The 19,651-nt window shown below is 35.9% G+C and overlaps 1 protein-coding gene and 1 pseudogene across 4 annotated transcripts in view; one reads left to right on the forward strand and one right to left on the reverse strand.

Annotated features, from left to right (window-relative positions):
* LOC150097621 (metastasis-associated protein MTA3-like) overlaps positions 1–19,651 on the reverse strand; it is a 474,620-nt gene that overhangs the window by 343,740 nt on the left and 111,229 nt on the right. The window lies entirely within an intron of this gene.
* On the forward strand, positions 3,888–4,038 carry LOC150097623 (U2 spliceosomal RNA; annotated as a pseudogene).

The following is a 19,651-nucleotide window of genomic DNA, read 5'->3' on the forward strand; positions in this document are numbered from 1 at the left end:
TTCCAAGCGTAATTGAATTAGCCAAATCTTATTCAGCTAAGAAACAATATGGGATATAATATCCCTTAACTTCACCGAATGATGTCACCAAATTTAAACCTTTGGCTCTTCATATAATTAGTAATTTATTAGGACACCTTCTTGGATTCTCATAGAAGAGATGCAAGTTCTGTTCGCTACAAACTTGGTATTAACTAGGTCTACCTACTCACTGATGAGACCTCAATAAAGGTTGAAACCGGTCTGGGTAGTGACCTTCTCTCATAATGTAGAACAGTAATACAGCTCCTAGGAGCTAAGTTCACATTATGGGTAAATACCAAGAATAGTGATCGGATTTTGCTCCACCTTTACTATGAGTTGCCTCAGTTTGCACTACCAAATGGGTCAAGTGTTGCACTATCCAGGTATTTGCTTACGCTTGGAATCGCCAAACTATATTTCTATATCCGGCATGAAACTCTTTGAGTTTCTTATTTGGCTAAGAAACAATATGGGATATATCTCTTAACTTAAGTTCATGTTGCCGAATTGAAGCCTTTGGCTCTTCATATAATTAGTAATTTATTAGGCCACTTTCTTGACAATTCTCATAAAAGGGATGTAAGTTCTGTTTGCTATAAACTTGGTATTAACTAGGTCTACCTACTCACTGATGAGACCTTAATAAAGGTTGAAACCAGTCTGGGTAGTGACCTTCTCTCATAATGTAGAACAGTAATACAGCTCCTAGGAGCTAAGTTCACATTATGGGTAAATACCAAGAATAGTGATCGGAGCTTGCTCCACCCTTACTATGAGTTGCCTCAGTTTGCACTACCAAATGGGTCAGGTGTTGCACTATCCAGGTATTTGCTTATGCTTGGAATCGCCAAACTTTATATACAGTAAAATCCCTTTTTTTACACTTTTCAGGGGACTGATGGAAAAAAGTGTAAATAGCAGGAAATGTAAAAAGACACTAAAAAAGACTAAAAGATAACTTACTACTAGTATGTGAGTTTACATACTAGATTACAAAATTTATTAACTGAAAATAAACAAATTTTGAGTTACTTACATTTATCTATTTAAAAAAATTTTTAATTGTTGATTATCTTCGCTTTTCGGTTTTTTTTTTGTTTTTTTTGACAATGTGCCAGATTGCTTTGCATTGAGTTCAATGCTTGACCTGTTTTCTACTATTGTGTTCAAAGTGGACACGGAGCGTCCAAGATCTTTTGCTAAATGCACACGTGTTCCGGCATGCCAATCTGCACATCGCAGAATTGCCATCTTTTCTTCTACCAAAATACATTTTCTTTTTTTCTTTCTCCATGTTACTAACATGGATAATCCACCACCACAACTTGAAAGCAACTTTCAGACGCTAAATTGCATAACAGAAATTCTGCAATATCAATTCATATTGTGATTGAAAAATCACGGTGTCGCTCATCACTACATTACTGCTTCAAGCATGCAAGTCACTGTGATGGCGGAAACGAAACTTACAGCCGAAAGCAACGCCATCTGGGAACAGAAATGAGCATATTTCCGCAGAAATCGATTCGAAAATCGGTATTGCCACCCAAGAAAAAAATGCAAATCACGGGAAATAACATCCACATCAAGTTGTTAATGGCGGGAAAACAATATATATCGGAAGAATAGGCCTTACGACGGGACCAACGGAAAATGACGTATATGGCAGGAAAATGTAAATTGCGGGAACGTAAAAACGGGGTTTTACTGTAGTTTCTATATTCAGCATGAAACTCTTTGAGTTTCTTAATCGGCTAAGAAACAATATGGGATATAATATCCCTTAACTTAAATTATTAATACAGCTTGTGTACAAATTCCAATCAAAAAGTATGAGAAGAAAATCAACTTCTAAAGGGTATCATTTTTAAACAAACATTTCATGATCTAAACATGAAATATTTGCACACAATCAACTGTGTTAATTTATCTTACATAAGAAAAACATTTTTTAACTATAAAAATATAATAAGAATGAAATCTTTGATAATCTTTTATAAAACATTTGATATGCTACTGGTTTTACCATATGATTAGCTACCAGAAGGGAAAAGGGTAAAGATAATGCATGAGTTTATTTTATTTTCAAACTTGGACGCATTCGTTATAGAGGAGTTGAAACAATAATTTCAAATAATCTATACACTGTGAATAGGCTAATTTTTGTTACGTTACCGTATGAGTTTGTCGCTTAATATGTTTCAAAAAAAAATTATTTTTTTTTTAAATAAAAAAGTAAACGAAAGTAAAGGCTTGCAAATTTGAGAAAAATTTAACAAAGGGCTCGCACGAGCCCCTTATAGCTCACCACTGGTCGTGACCAACATTTTTTAAAATGAAATATAATAGAAAATATCACAATAAATCTGATAGATTTCAACTTTAACACACTGACAGTAGGCAGTGTCAAATATTCCGCAATTCCCTTGAAGAGGGAGCATGCTTGATGGTATATTAAGTCCCTTCTACATTGATCACGGACTTTTTTACAAAGTTTTAAATATATAGAGTATTAGTTTAAATGTTTTCGATTAAATTTTAATTGTAAATTAGAGTTGTCTTAATGATAACATATGGTATCTTCAGGAGAGAAATTGTTTATCATTATGCAAAGTTAGATCGTTTTCATTCTAGATGTCTCATTTTACACTAAATGTAGCTACATATTTTACATAGACTAATTGTGTCTGTACTGTATTTAGTGGTACAATAAAGCCAATAAAGCTACGTGTTTTTTCTTGTATTTGCAGTATAGTGTCTCTGTTTATTCCTACGAATACAAATAAATCCTCCTATATTTGATGGCAAGCACACCAATGGCATTAAATGAAATATATCCTAATTTCTATCTAATAGACTAAGGATAAACTTCATCCTCTAACATATCCTGGAGTGTATAAAGTTCCTTGCGACTGTGACTTGGCCCACTATGGGTAGACAGGAAGATCTGTTAACTTGGAGAAGTTAACAGAGCCTTGGAGAAGAATATAAAAAATATATTTGCTACCATTATTATGGCAAGGCAGGACACCCCCCTTCACACAGGATTAGATGGAAGAATCAGTGCTATTTAGAAGTCATTACAGATGTGAAAGATTATTTTTAGAGTCAGCCATGGCTATGAAGAATTCTCCTAACTTGAACAAGTATGGATGCATTAAGTTGCCGAAAATTTGGGAGCTGTTGTTACTCAGTCACGTATAAACTATAGCATGTTGCTCATAATGAATGTTTATTTTCTTGATCATATAACTAGAGTAATTATTTGGACAATTGATCAAGTGTTAACTAATAAATATTTATTAAACCTACTAGTTTCACCAAACTTTAGCTGTTGGCATCTTCAGGGTAGAAGCAATTAGGTTAAAAAACATTGAAAAAAAAAACATTAGGTTAAAACCTAATTAGATCTCTTAACACACAGGAAATGAACTTCAATGCAAACTAAAGAACGTTCCTTAGCAACAACTAGTTAATCATGTACATGCGATAAGTGCATCACTCACATTCAATGCTATTTTAGTTTGTAACTATAATTGTTAGAATTTTACAGTTATTCATATTTGTATAATGTTTTATAACCTAAGTGCTTGTACCCTGAAGATGCCAACAGTTAAAGTTTGGTGAAACTAGTAGATTAAACTGATTTAATATATATTTATTCGTTAACACTTGATCTATTGTCCAAATAATTACTCTATAACATGCTGCTTTTTGTTCTGAAGATGCTGATTTGAAATTCAGTGAAATATAAGCCAGTTAAATAAACACCCTTTATAAAATAGTTTCTTTGGTGTTGTTAATACCGCTAAAAGAGGGTATAAATTTCCTAATTTCTGTTTTTTGAATGTTTTATTTAAATGTTAAATTCTTGTCCTTTTGGCAAAGAGTGTGGTACATATTCTTATCAGTTTAATATCTGATATAGGCCATAAGATATTAGGCTAATTTTTGGAAGTTGTAAAATCTTGCATAGAAGGATTTTGTACAACAATTCCTTATATGCTGATTTTACTGGAAAACGAAAACCCATACAAAATACTTGTAGTTAATTAGCTAAATTTTTTATGTTAATGTAGTATAGAAATAATTCAGAGTAAACTGTTAGATATTGTGACCGCCAAATTTCTGTAAAGAACAAATAAAGTTAAGTCTAAATTTGATTGTAACAAAGGAAAGTTCCAGACAAACAAATATTCCAGACGGATTAACTTATGACCTAAGGCAATCACTATCGCGAAGGTCAAGTATGTATGGGGTTTCCAGCCTTAACATAACAGCGAAAAAAGGTGGCAGGAGCAGACCCATGAAACACCCAAGGAAAAATCGTAGCAGGACCCAAGGTCGATGGAGAGATATAAAAGGGGAAGGATCGATAGATCAAGGCTCCCCTTTCCCGCAGGCAGTTGAGAAGGTTCTTTCTCATTTGTGGCTTGTGGCACTTAGGCGCGCACTTTTTGGTTTTTGTCATCGCCTCTACCCAGACGCTGTTCCGGCTCTCGGTTTAAGTCCTCGATGCAAGGAATTCCAGTGACTTGCCAATTCAAGGTCGCACTTCGACTTCCTGCCAACAAATGCCTGAAAGTAATAGAAGGCTCAATTATGAAGTAATGATGGTCAGTTCCGGAATTCCAGCCGCCAAGTTTCCTAAAGGTCTCCATTGATGAAATGTCTTCGATATCGTAAAAGGCGCCCAATAGTGAGCTATATCGGAAGGTAAAAGATGAAGATAACGATATAAAAGATCTACTATTGCAGACTAGATGACGAAAAAGTAAAGCCTTGTATAAGAATTTTCTAGAAGTGAAATTTGTGGTAGAAATTACTATTGTGTTGAAATTTCGTTAGAGTTAAGAACAGTAATAAGGACTCTAGATCGTGAGTTATGTTTTTGTGAAATAACCTGCTGAGTTATGTGTGTTAAGATAGAATTGATATAAGTGACAGTTTAGAGTGCGTGATATAATTTAATGTCCGAGTTAAAATATGATGTAGTATGCACAAGTCTGTTTTACTGTATGAATAATTTGTGGGAACAATTAGTGCATCAGACCAATTGTTTAAAGGAGAATTGTAAAGCTAGGTTGATTAATTTAAATCCAAGCTAATATTGCTGAAAGGTATAGAGCCTGAGAGGTTTTGAATGTTTAGTGTTAACTTTTAATGTACATTCAATTAGCATGCATAAATTGTTTTATTTGTCAAATAATTTGCCTGATATTCGTGCATACCAATGCACTGCTCATAAAAATCGAATTTGTGTAACCTTGAGAGATAAGTAGCCACAACTGATAGACAGAAATTTTGCGTTGCTCAATTTAGTAATAAGTACAAGAGAAAAATGACGTGCCTTGCTGAGTGTTTTTCTTTGGAAGGATATTCAACTCCTATCTATGAATTTTGATGGTGCAGTCGAGATAAATAAATTTTCAAAATTCAATTTAGAAAAAACGCCAGCAGTTCAGACAAAGAAGTTGGGCTTCCAGCCAGAGGCAATTTCTTAGTTCTAAAGTTTTGAGCATGTGAAGAATCATTAATTAAGGCCTTGAGACAAGGGGGGGATTAAAGTTGAATGAGACGATTAAAAATAAGAGACTAATTCAAGCAAAGTATTTAGAGCTCGGAGGTACGACTGTATATCAAGTAGAGTACTTAAGTTTAAGTAAAGTAAAATATTGAGTGCAGAACTTTTAAACAAGTACAATAAAAACAAATAAGAGTAATATAGATTTTACAATGGCACAAATGACATTGAATTTTACAGTGTCAAAGTGCTTGAGACTTGTTCCAGCTCTGCTGTGAACTGCCTGATATTGTACCTCAGTCCCCTCAGGGCATCACTCATCAGCCTTATATATATTAAGTGTGTCTGTGTGCTGAGTCGAGATGTAAAATGTAATTTATATTGTGGGTCATGGTCAGAAAAGTTTGAAACTGATCTAGGTAGATTAACCTCCTTACAGGCTGACGAGGATGAAATAGTGAGACCAAATGGGACTTCTTATTCATGTTATTCAATGGGTGTTACAGAATTGTATCCAGATTTAGTTGGACGTCTATAGACGTCATGGCTGGTTGGGGTGTGCACTTAGAAGATGTAAATATAAGAACTGACAAATAAAACACTAATATGGAAGGAACTGCCACTAAGAAGTTAGTACTAATATAAACTTTTCATAGTGTACTGTCAGAGCATCCTGTATACTGCTTGAGAGTTGATATCAAGAAATTATTGATGATCAAAATTGAGAGGATTGGCAACAAGAACCAAATATCTGACTTCTAATGGCAAAATTTCAAGAAAATATTGATTCTGACAGGGAATCATGCAGTGAAGTTGTCAACACAAGGTTTTGATGAACTCAAAAAGACAAAGAGGATGTCACTGGGAAAGAAGAAATCATATGGAAAGTTTCTTGCAAGTCTGTGTCTTCAGAGAATACAAAAAGATGAAGAAAAAAAACTAAGTTACATGAAAGCAGATAAATACTTGAACAATCAAACTGTTGTTTGATTTTAGATTAGATATGGAGGAAAGAGTACCTCAGATTCTTTTCTGAGGTACTCTTTTCTCCATTTCTAATGAGGTTAGTGTTGAGATGTACTGGATTGATCACGATTTGCTTTGATTCCACAATTTTTTTTTGAGATCATCATAGCATCTAAAGATGTTCTCTAATCTGTTCCATGTGACTGGGTGAGTAATAGAGTTTTCTTCATTAATGTCAACAGAATTGAGAACGTGATTAGACAGTGCGCTGCTGTGATATATGTGATGTCTCTAATATGCTCTTCCAGATATAATTCAGTGGATTTTTCAGTCTGACCAAAAGAGGAGATTTTGCACTTGAAACAAACATGGTAAATGCCTGGATATTTTAAGCTGTTATGTTTTTGTTTAAGTGTACTGAATAAGGAAAGGAGCTTGTCCAAAGGAACAAAAGATATCATCATCACAATCAAATTATTGATATATACCCACAAGGGGAGTACAGGATATGACAGTACTACATAAAAAATTACATCATTACTAGCTTACTATCTACAATATTCCTCCAAATCAGTCTGTTACCTGTCAAGACTCCAACATTATCGGATCTTATATTTCTACTTTTTATTATTGTATCAGATCTTATATTTCTACTTTTTATACACTTTTTACTGTATCAATCCACCGATATCTAGGTCTTCCTCTGGGTCTTTTGCCTGCCAACCTGACAGAGAACACTTGTTTTGCTAATCTTTCCTCTCCCATTCTGTTTAAGTGACTATACCACCTGAGATTAGCTCTGCTAACGCATTCCTGGATGCTAATAGTGTCAAGTTCTTTCCTAATATCCTCATTTTTAATACGATATTGCCACTGATGCCATCTGTTCATGGCCCTAATCTTTCTCAGGACTCTCATATCTGCAGTCTCTATAGTCTTTGGTCAAGTGTTTTACTTCTGACCCTGCTCTCAGATCCATAATTTAAAATTGGCTTGAAGACTGTCTTGTGTACAGCTAATTTAGTGTTTTGGTTAATAATTTCTCTCTTATTCCATATAAATGTATTCAGTTGACTTTCAACCATACCAGCTTTGTAGATTATGTTGTCTATTTCCATATTTAAGTAACCATCTTCACTAAAATTCGTGCCTAAGTAGCTGAAATGTTTTACTTGTTCTATAGGTTCTCTATTCACAATGCAATTGATATTTTCAATGATTCTGCCTATTTTCACTGTCTTTGTCTTTTTAATGATGACCTTCATACCATATCTATTACAAATGTTATTCACTTTAGTCAGGGAATCTTGCAGACTTGTACCAGATTTATTGAGAAGTATAATATCATCCACATAAAGCAAAGAGCTGAGATTAATATCTCCAATTTTAATATCAGGCTTAATACCACTTTAATTCATAATGTGATCCATATAGATAATGAATAAGAGAGGGGAAAAAGTACATCCTTGTCTGACACCAGATTTAACATTAAACCACCTTCTTGTTCTTCCTTCAATTCTAACTTACAACTCAAAGAAAGACTCAAATTTCTATTGCTTGATATAATGCCCTATTAACACCATATAACTATAGTGTTTTGAATAGCTTCTCACTTGGCACCTTGTCATATGCCTTTTCCAGATCTGCAAAACTTAAATACAGATCTTTGTTATATTTCCAAGATTTCTCAACTATCTGTCGTAAAGTGAAAATCTGATCCTGACAGCCTCTGTTTGGCCTGTATCCAGCTTGTTCTTCACCAAGCTTCTCATCCACAATTCTTCTCAACCATCTCTCAAGTATACTTGCATATATCTTATGAGGAACACTCAGTAGGGAAATACCTCTGTAATTCTCACATTCAGTTTTATTTCCCCTTTTATATATGGGTACAATGAGAGCTCTACTCCAATTATCTGGAATTCGTTTGTCTGTTCAAGCCTTCTGAACTATGCGGTGCAGCAACTATAAGACTTTTATGCCTCCATACTTCAGAGTTTCTGTTCGAATATAATGTACTCCTTTTGCCTTTCCACATTTCAAGCCTTTGATGGCTTTTTCTACTTCAAGTATGGGTATGTATTCCTGACTGCATGCCTGGTCAGTGTTTTCTTACCACTGTGCTGCCATCACTGCTTGTTTCATTTAGCAATTTTTTTGAAGTAATTACTCCATACTTCAAGGACATCTTTTTCTGCAGTTTTCATGTCACCTTCATCATCTCTAATTCCTTTTACAGCACTCTTTCCTCCATTTCTGAGCTTCAACAACCTCCACAATATCTTGCCACCTTCTTGATATTTATTTTCTATGTTCTTGCCAAAGTCCTCCCATGATTTTTTTTAGCTAGTTTAACACACTGTTTAGCTTTCTTACATTTGTCTCTGTATTCTGTAAGAGTAAAAGCTGAATTATTTGCCAGGAACTTTTGATACGCTTTCTTCTTTTCCTTCACTGTCTCTTTAACTTCCTGTGTCCACCACCATGGAGTTCTGTTTTTTCTCTGGCTGAATCAATCAGTGTTTTTTTCAGGGCTTGCCACTGAATCTCCAAGGTTAGATTCCTGTTCTCAAACTCTTTCATTTTTCAAATTTGAGAGCAGCTCAACTTTTATTCGCTTAAAAACTTTCTTGCATGTTCTTCTTTTCAATATGAAATTCAATTTTATCCTGCTCAAGACTAAATGGTGATCACTTCCAATTTCAAATCCTCTGTAAGCTCTGCTGTCCTGCATCAGTGGGAAAACCACTATCAACAATAACATAGTCAATGAGACTTTTCTTATTCCTTGCCTCTTCTCTCCATGTGAATTTATGCATATTTTTATGTTGGAACATTGTGTTAGTAATAACCAGTCCATGTCCTGAGCAGAAATCCAACTTGCCATTATTATTAGCTTTGCTCTTTTCTCCAAATTTTCCCAATATCTTTTTTTGTATGTCTGAAAATCATTTCCTACTCTGCTATTTAGATCCCCAACAAGGAACACCTTTTCCTTTTTCATTGTATAACCTTCTGTGGGACCACAAGCACAAATAAGTCTCATTATCCAGTTTCCCATCATATTTTCCCACATCACTCTACTTGAGACTGCCTGCCATGGAAGAAGATTAGCCTAATTTTAGCTAACTTAGGAGAAACGAAGCTGATATATGGTAGATATATAAACTTTTACATCATTTCTATCTTCAATATGGCAAGGAGGTGGATTAAATAGTAGCTTTCTGTCTGTTTAGAATAACCATTTTTCTGAAAGGTTGTAAGAAGAAACTGTAGTTCTTTGTTGATATCCTCTTCTTCACAGAGGAGGGAGCGAGCATGTTTGCCTAGTGTTGAGATAATGCCAAGGTTATGAGGCAGATAATAATACGATTGTGCATGAAGATATCTATTGGTGTGAGTGGATTTTCTAGAAATGGAGATTTTTATTTTTCAATTACACGAGTGAGTTTGACATCCAGGAACAGGTGGGAGTTAAATCTGAAGTAAATTGAATTTTCAGGTATTGAGATGGTTTAGGAACTCTTTCAAGAATTCAGGTCCATAACTCCACATTAAGAAAATATCATCTATATATCTCTTCCATAACCTAGGCTTTAATGGGAATGAAGAGAGCTTTTCTCTCAAATGTTTGGTTGTGCTGAATTCTCAGTGCGATTGGGAATCCAGCACAACCAAATATCAAAATTAAGTATCTTCAGTTATATACAAAAGCTGTAGTATATCATAACGCACTAGATGTGGAATCTACACAGGAGAAGAGACAGACAATGATGAACTCAATTTCTATAAATCATACATTTTTGGTAGTGATTTCCTTTTATATTTACAAGTGCAAGCTAAATGGCATATAGCTCAGCTTTAGAATAATGCATTTAATGGAACCTAAATGAACATAATGCAGTAACAAAACACAGCAATACAAACAAGGTCTCGGATCTCAAACTATCAGATCCTCAGAGTGTGCTCTGCATGTATTAAACACTGCAGGTATGGATGGAGTATGAGACTTCCTTTGCTAGAGGTTGCATGATTGAGAAGAAACCTGCCATGAAGGAATGCTCTTATGTTCAATGCAGTTAACTTTGTCAACATTCATGCCAATAGCGTGCATAATCTTAGGAGTCTGGCTCAAGGCTATTTTGAGTGTGGTTGTGTTCTGATGCGCAGAAGTGTCGAAAGGTCTCGCATCTGTGGGCATACAGTATAGAGTTGTAAATCTTTTAAATCTTTTATTGTTTTGTATTCCTTATTTATTTTTTTAAATGATTTTTACAATAATTATGGCTGGCAATTTAACAAACAAAAGTGGTCAATCAAACAATACTGGAAGACAAAGAATTCTGAAAAGGTTTGACAGAAATGGGGTGAAAAATTTCATACATCCCCCACCAGGTAGAGCTAACAATTTACAGAACACACGATAAATCTGATCAGACTGGGTCCATCTGTAATGCGCCAAAGAGTGGTCGACTTGTCAGTGTTACTATTTCTAAAAATGAAATGTTAGTTGCTCATGCATTTACTCAAAGCCCACAAAAAAGCATCTAGTGAGTAAGGCATTCCCACAGATTTTGGGTTGTCTGATGCAACGTTTAAGAATGAAATTGTATCGGTCTAGATTAATGAGTGGATTATTATAGGATGATCCAGATCGCCTTTTACTATGCAGTAACAGTGTGATTTTCTTTCATAAAAGAAGAGCACTTTTCTGTGCGCCAGTCTAGGCTGTTTTATCTTCAGTTCTTCTTTTAAATGGTCCAACAATGATGCATAATAGACTTCTGTTATTGTCTTGCCCTTTTCCAAATAGCCTATCATGATAATTCCTTGGGAATCCCAAAAAACAGTGGCCTTCACCTTCCCAGCTGATAAAATGGTCTTTGCTTTTTTCAGTGCTCTTTCACCGGGCATTGTCCACTATTCTGACTGCTGCTTGGACTCAGGTGTGTAGTGGTGGATCCAAGTTTCGTCTACAGTCACAAATTGATGCAAAAAATCCTGCGAATTGTGATTAAATATCACCAAACACTGCTCTTAAATGTCTTTTCGCAACATCCATTGTGCACACAGCTTTTTCATGTGAAATTTTTCGTGCAGGATATTTTTAAATTTTTAATTTTTTTGCAGTTGGCAGACTTTTTTTGCCTGAGTAGTTTGGGTTTTTGATAGTGTGTGTGATGCTAAACATATACGTGTTCTACATTATGAGAGAAGGTCACTTCTCTCATAATGTAGAACAGTAATACAGCTCCTAGGAGCTAAGTTCACATTATGGGTAAATACCAAGAATAGTGATCGGAGCTTGCTCCATCCTTTCTATGAGTTGCTTCAGTTTGCACTACCTAAATGGGTCAGGTGTTGCACTATCCAGGTATTTGCTTACGCTTGGACTCGCCGAACTTTATACAGTTTCTATATTCGGCATGAAACTCTTCAAGTTTCTTATACACCCATTCAGTTGAGATGCCTACAATCTCAGCAATCTCACGCACTTTCACTTGGTGGTCTTCCATAACGATACCATTGATTTTGTCAATCATCTCCTTCGTAGTGACCTCAGTCAGATGAAGCAGGTTCTGGACGCTTCATCTTCGATGGACTTACGACCACATTTAAACTCATTTATCCAAAAATAAATAGTCTCTGTTCATAGGGACTCTGCTGGTGCAGAGTCCTGAACTGCATCTAACTCGACTTTGATCTGAACAGCCATCCACTTCTTCAAATAAAAGTGTTTTATCACTGCACGAAACTCATTGTTCTCCATTTTTATGAAAAATGTGAACACGGTCATTTTAAATGTTTGCCAAATGAGAACTGCTTGTCGCATGTGGCTAAAATTTTGCCATGGGGGCATGAAAAAGATGATACATGCCAACACTGGTATGAATGAACGAAGTGTGTCGTCATCTATTGGAAATTTACTAAACTTTTCAAAGTTTATAAATATAATTAGATGTATATTGTTTATATAGAATTATTAAATTTATTAAATATATTAAATTTATATAGTTTTAAAAATTGCACCAAACCCATGTAAGAACAAAGCAAAAATTAATATAGATACTAGAGTGAAACCTTTATCTAGCTGAGCAGAAGCTTTGCAGTTATACACCGAAGAGCCAAAACATTATGACCACCTCGTAATATGATGTTGGTTCTCCACATGCCCAAAAAATAGCTCTTATCTGACAGGGCATCGATGCTATAAGATGTCTAAAGGTTTCATCATGTAGTATGTAGTACTGAATCCGTTTACTCCTAAGTTATGGGGTTGAGCCGCTGCAGGAAGGCTCAACCACATAACTTCCAACACAAAGCACAGATGCTCAACCGACTTGATGTCCGAGGAATTTGGGGGGGGGGGGGGGGGGGGGATTACCTGGAAGTTTTCATCATGTTCCGCGAACCATTCTTGAACAATCCGGGCAGTGTGGCATGGTGCATTATCCTGCACACAACCAAAAGGGAAAACTATTACCATGAATGGATGTACCTTGCTGCAATGTTATTTAGGTAGGTGGTAGATGCCCTAGTTTCCTGCACATGAATGACTGGAACCAGGGTTTCCCAGCAGAACATTGCCAAAAGCATTACACTGCTTTATTGGTCTGTTTTCGTCCCAAGGTAGCTTGCTCCACCTTTGCAACGAGTTGCCCTGGTGTGTACCACCTTAACCCAGTCCTGAAGATACTTTCAGGCGCAAACTTTGTTTGCTCACACTTGGATAAAGGATTAAACTAAATTTATTATACTCTAACCAAGTGAAAAATAAACTTTCAACATCTTTCTCTAAATCCAGAGTAAATTATTAAAAAAGGGTGGCACACCAATTGGCAATTCCTATAGGTAGAGATGACCTGCTAATGCTTCTGCTTAGTATCTCCACTTGGGCCTGGCTCCCACTGAAGAGACCTCAATAAAGGTCGAAACTAGTCTGGGTAGTGGCCCTTCCCTTAATGCATAACATTAGACATATCCGCAAGGAGATGTGTTTTGCATTATAGGAGATACTGAGATAGGAGTGTTGGTAGCTTGCTCCACCTTTGCAACGAGTTGCCCTGGTGTGTACCACCTTAACCCAGTCCTGAAGATACTTTCAGGCGCAAACTTTGTTTGCTCACACTTGGATAAAGGATTGAGTAAAGGAACTCTGACAGCATAAGAAAAAATTAACAGAACAAGAAGCAGAAAAACACCAAAGCAGGTGAGACAACAATAAATAATAATAATAACAAGGTATATCAATTAGAATATAAGAAAAAAGATAGAATATAACATATTCATTCGATCTCAAAATCTATGTTTGCCAATGAAGTCAATAATTCGAATATCCTGTGCAAATGTAATGGAGAAACAGAAAAGAAAAGTAAAGGAGATGATAGTTCTTGATGGAACTAATGAATTAAGTAGCACTATATATAGCATAAGAGAGGATATGTAAGATCAGTAGAGAATGCAATTAAGAAAAGGGAGAGAGCGAAAACTGTTAGCTCACTACCGATATATGACAGTACCAAGTTAAGAAGGGCTATGATAACAATGATTCAATGCTCAGGCTGTGTAGAACAAATGAATGCTAGTTTCTGGATGAGTGAAGTCAGTGAGTTTGACAGTATATAAAAGACTTGATATGAGGGATGGCCTGCACTTGAATGCATTTGGCATCAGGAGCCTGAAGAAATTATTTAGTGAGTTGAGAATTAATGCAGAGAGAGAGTCAGGGAAACTAACCAGACCATCATGAGAGGAATGGTGAAATTGTGTTTATAAGTTCAGCTATGGTATGCAAACATGACAATGACATGAATGCCACTGAATATGGTTATGAATCTGGTGATAGAGTGGAAACGTACGTTCTGGGCTCAAGCTTTTTGAATGTCTCTGTGAACGGAAAAGAGAAAGTTGACCAACCAGGCCAAGCAGACCGTGTAAGAACATCTACGGGCTACTTGAAATACTGTACATCATGAAAAAGCCAGGAGGTAGATAATCATGCCTATACATAATGCCACAAGCATCAGAAACGAAGGGATAGAGTTTGCTATCTTGGTGAATATCTTTGGGCCTGGAATCAGTGAAACCCGGCTATCAGTCATGAGTAGTAACTGGAATCAAATATAAATGGTATAGTATTTTGAGGAAGAACGTGATAAGAGAGGAGGAGGTTACTGCTAATGATATCATATGCTCTATGTCTGGTTAGGATAGAAACTCATGAAAGCAATAACAGTAATAATGTCCCATGTAGCAGCGAGTTTGAGGCTATGTGGTGTGAAGTCAAGACTAGCGGGATTAAATATGTGGTGGGGTTCTGCCACAGACCTGGTAGTTCATCTGCCAGGGACAATGAAATGTATTGTAAAATTAGCCTGATGGGTACTAAGTAAATAATTATTATGGGCAACTTAAATTATCCAAGCATTGGACAGAAAAAAAATTGCATGATAAGAATGAAGGAGAATTTATTAAGCTGTTGCAAGACAACTCTATCAAACAGCAAGCAAAAGAAGGAACTTGAGATCAAAGAGTATTAGAGATGAACATAGTGTCAGAAGGTATATCAGTTAAGAATGTGACTATTTTGCCACCAGTTAGTGACAGTGATCATGCAGCACTGATCAGGGAAATACCTAACTATGTGGATGTTCCAATTTGGAACATACATCCACAGGTTACAAGCTGAACTACAAAGCCAGAAATTATGACAAACTCAGAAAAATATTATCTTTAGTTAGTGAATGGGAAAGATATCTGCAATGCATGGGGAAGCTTTGAAAAGGTGCTTAAATGAAGCAGTATCTGTAGAATTTGAAGAACAGATATTGTAGACACGAAATGGATTTGCAATCTTATTGAGCAAAAGACCCATTAAAAGAAGAAAATGTTGTAGGAGGAATATCGTGAGAACTGGAGTGAGAGGAGTTACGAAATATATAAAGTGCAGACAAGAAAGTTATAAGTATTGTATGGAAAACTATATCTGAGTATGAAAAGTAACTGGCTAAGGGACCCAAAATAAATGTATCGCCATGCGGCAATTAAAAGAAAAAAATAATGTAGAAGAATAAAATTAGTGAACAAAGATGGTGCTCTTATGTCAGAAACAAGATGAGAAGACTGCATCTGAAGCTATTTGAAGTGGGCACTCAAATAATGAGTGCCAACTTCACTTCACTATGTTACATAAACCAGGATTATGTAACAGAGTTATAGTGCTATCATTACAATGGATGAAGAAATGGAGGTGTGTGAAAATGAGGTTCATGAGCTGATACATGACCTGCATTAAGAAACAGGGCAAGATGAGATATCAGCATGTGTGCTAAAGGAATGTATAAACATGGTCCTTGACATATTCGTATAGCTTGAATCTCAGCTCAGAAAGGTTCCCACAGGAATGGAAAGAAGGTATGACAGTTCCGTTGCACAATGGTGCAACGGAAAAATTACTGACCATGCCTAACTAATGACCTATCAGCATCTTTGGAATGGTCATGAAGATAACAGAAGTTAGTAAAAACTTGTATATAGAAATGAGTTGAGAGACAAGATATACTTTGCAAAGAACACATTGGGTTTACTCAAGGGAGGTCATCTTTTTTCAATTTGCTCATATTATATAATAATGTTATATCTGTGTTTAAGGTACACAATGACACTTTTGAACTTTGCTAAGGAATTTGACAGGATACTGTAAACATAATCATAATTTACAATTGTGAATCTTTTTACAATTGTTTCTGTACATTAGAATTTTTTCTTGTTTCAGTTTCATAACCATATATGATCACCCTTTGCCCTGTGACCGATAAAAAAATTAATATTATGTTAAAAAAATAATATAAAATGTCTCAAATTTAATAAAGTTCTAAGATTTTGATAACTGTAGTAATTTCAATAGTATTTTATTCTATTTCACAACTATTAAGTGTACAGTAATATGAGTTATTGCATGTAATAACATTCTCCTTTCAGTAATAACAAAGTGGCATCCATTACTAACATCTCGATGACCTCAGCTGAGCAAGTAAGCAATCACCGAGGACTTTGATGGGAGATTGACAGCTGACAGAGAGTGTTCAGTACTGAGGTAACGAGAAAACAGGAGAAGGGGAGGTTTGAGAATGAAGACCAAGAAATTTTGTTTTAGCAAGTAAAATTTGACAACTGGAATATATTACTGCCAACCACATGTGCAAGAACCCTGGCTGGCACATTGCCAAGAAGCGTCGATTCATGTTGAAGGGGAAGAAAGGAATAACATGATGTATGAATTCATCACCAACATGCAAAATCACGTACTTTATATGTAAAATTTTCCAACTGTTGTACAAAATAGTTACCACTTTGATTACCCTATTATCAAAATGGATTCACCCTCTTCTGCCATGCTCAGAAGTGTCAGGGAGTCTTGCATCTGTGGTTGGACAGTAAATGGACAATTCTGAAAGGAATTTTTGCAAAGTGAATCCTATGACTGACATATTGATACTGTAAACAAGTGAACAGTAACAAAAGGAGATATTAAACAGACATTCTATTTCAACATTTGAATAAATGATAAAATGGAAAATCTCATCAATATCACTGGTGTCCTAGTATCCCAAGGGCACTGGTGATATTGGTAAATTATGTTCTTAGAAACAAGAGATGGAATTACAGACATCAACTAAAAGCTGGCAATAATGAATAGGAGCTCTACTCTGATGTGAAAACAATATGTGCAGAGTGGTGGAATTAAGTTCAGCTAAAATGAACCAATAACAGAATGAGTCAGTGAGTGAATGAAATTATCCTCTAAAGATATCAAAAAAGCTGTATAACTGAGATGAGACCTCCACATGGTCTTTAAAGGAATGTGGAGAACCGACCAGGGCTTCTGACCTAATGTCCAATCCTCACCTTCTCGTGGTGCACCCTGTTGGGTATCTACATGGATACTGAACGGACGAGAATAGGCTGGCAATTTGGGATTTAGCTGACCAAATTGTATTCTTATTGGTTAAACCAAAATATAGAATGATGGTACAACATGACAAAATTTCATGCCGGCTGGGGCGTCGCCCGGTTAAACAAGGGCCCCGGTTGTTTTCGCCAGGGAACCAGGGAAACAGCGAAAAGTCAGCTACTGGAACAAATCTGAAAATAAACCCCAACTCAACATCACCAGAGTTAAAGATCGGTACTATCAACGTAAGAAGCCTGAATGGCAAAGAAATGGAGCTAGCTGAGGAATTAGATAAGTACCAGATCGACATAATAGGGGTGACTGAAACAAAAAAGACCAAAACTGGTGAGATCGTTCTGAGCAATAAATACAAAATGTTATATTCAGGCAATGACAATCAAGGAAAAGAAGGAGTAGCCATAGTATTCAACACAAAATACGAGGCTAATCTTCTTGAATGGCAGTCAGTCTCAAGTAGAGTAATGTGGGCAAATATGAGAATGGGAAACTGGACAATGAGACTTATTTGTGCCTATGGTCCCACAGAAGGTTCTACTAAGGTAGAAGTAGAGGAATTTTTTGACGCTTCAGAAAAAGCAACTGACACAATGAAAAAGGAAAACTTGGTCCTAGTTGGGGATCTAAATAGCAGAGTAGGAAATGATTGTGAGACATATAAAAATATTTTGGGAAAATTTGGAGAAAAGAGCAAAGCTAATAATAATGGCAAATATCTGTTGGATTTCTGCTCAGGACATGGACTGGTTATTACTAACACCATGTTCCAACATAAAAATGTGCACAAATTCACATGGAGAGAAGAGGCAAGGAATAAGAAAAGTCTCATTAACTATGTTATTGTTGATAGCGATGTTTTCTCCCTGGTGCAGGACTCCAGAGTGTACAGAGGATTTGAAATTGGAAGTGATCACTATTTAGTCTTGAGCAGGATAAAATTGAATTTCATATTGAAAAGAATAACATGCAAGAAAGTTTTAAAGCAAATAAAAGTTGAGCAGCTCTCAGATGTGAACTGTAGACTAAAATACACAAAGATTATTGAAGAAAAAATGAAAGAGTTTGAGAACAGGAATCAAACCTTGGAGATTCAGTGGCAAACTCTGAAGAAAACATTGATTGATTCTGCCAGAGAGGCATGTGGTGAGGTTGTCTGTAAGGATAAAAAAATCAGAACTCCCTGGTGGACACAGGAAGTTAAAGAGACAGTGAAGGAAAAGAATAAAGCATACCAAAAGTTCCTGTCAAATAAGTCAGCTTGTGCTCTTAGAGAATATAGAGACAAATGCAAGAATGCTAAACACTGTGTAAAACTAGCTAAACAAAAGGAGGACTTTGGCAAGAATATAGAAAATAAATATCAAGAAGGTGGCAAAATATTCTGGAGGTTGTTGAAGAAGCTTAAGAATGGAGGAAAGAGTGCTGTAAAAGGAATTAGAGATGATAAAGGTGACACGAAAATGGGAGAAAAAGATATCCTTGAAATATGGAGTAATTACTTTGAAAAACTGCTAAATGAAACAAGCAGTGATGATAGCACAGTGGTAAAAAATACTGACCAGGAATGCAGTCAAGAATACATATCCATACTTGAAGTAGAAAAAGCCATCAAAGGCTTGAAATGTGGAAAGGCAGCAGGAGTAGAAGATATTTGACCAGAAATGCTGAAGTATGGTGGTAAAAGTCTTACAGTGGTTGCACTGCATAGTTCAGAAAGCCTGGACAGAGAGACGAATTCCCAATGATTGGAGAAAAGCTCTAATAGTACCCATATGTAAAAAGGGAAATAAAACTGAATATGAGAAATATAGAGATATTTCCCTACTGAGTGTTCCTGGCAAGATCTATGCAATTATACTTGAGAAACAGTTGAGAAGAATTATGAAAGAAAAGCTTGGTGAAGAACAAGGTGAATTCAGGCCAAACAGAGGCTGTCAGGATCAGATCTTCACTTTACGACAAATAGTCGAGAAAGCATGGGAATATAACAAAGATCTGTATTTAAGCTTTGTTGATTTGGAAAAGGCATATGATAAGGTGCCAAGAGAGAAGCTATTCAATACGCTGCAGTTATATGGTGTCAATGGGGCATTATATCAAGCAATACTTAGTCTTTATTTGAGTTGTAAGTCAGCAGTTAGAATTGAAGGAAGTACAGGAAGATG

Source organism: Typopeltis vanoorti, chromosome 17 (genome assembly GCF_054136105.1).
Source record: "Typopeltis vanoorti isolate ZY-2024b chromosome 17, IOZ_Tvanoo_1.0, whole genome shotgun sequence".
Classification (NCBI taxonomy): Eukaryota; Metazoa; Arthropoda; class Arachnida; order Uropygi; family Thelyphonidae; genus Typopeltis; species Typopeltis vanoorti.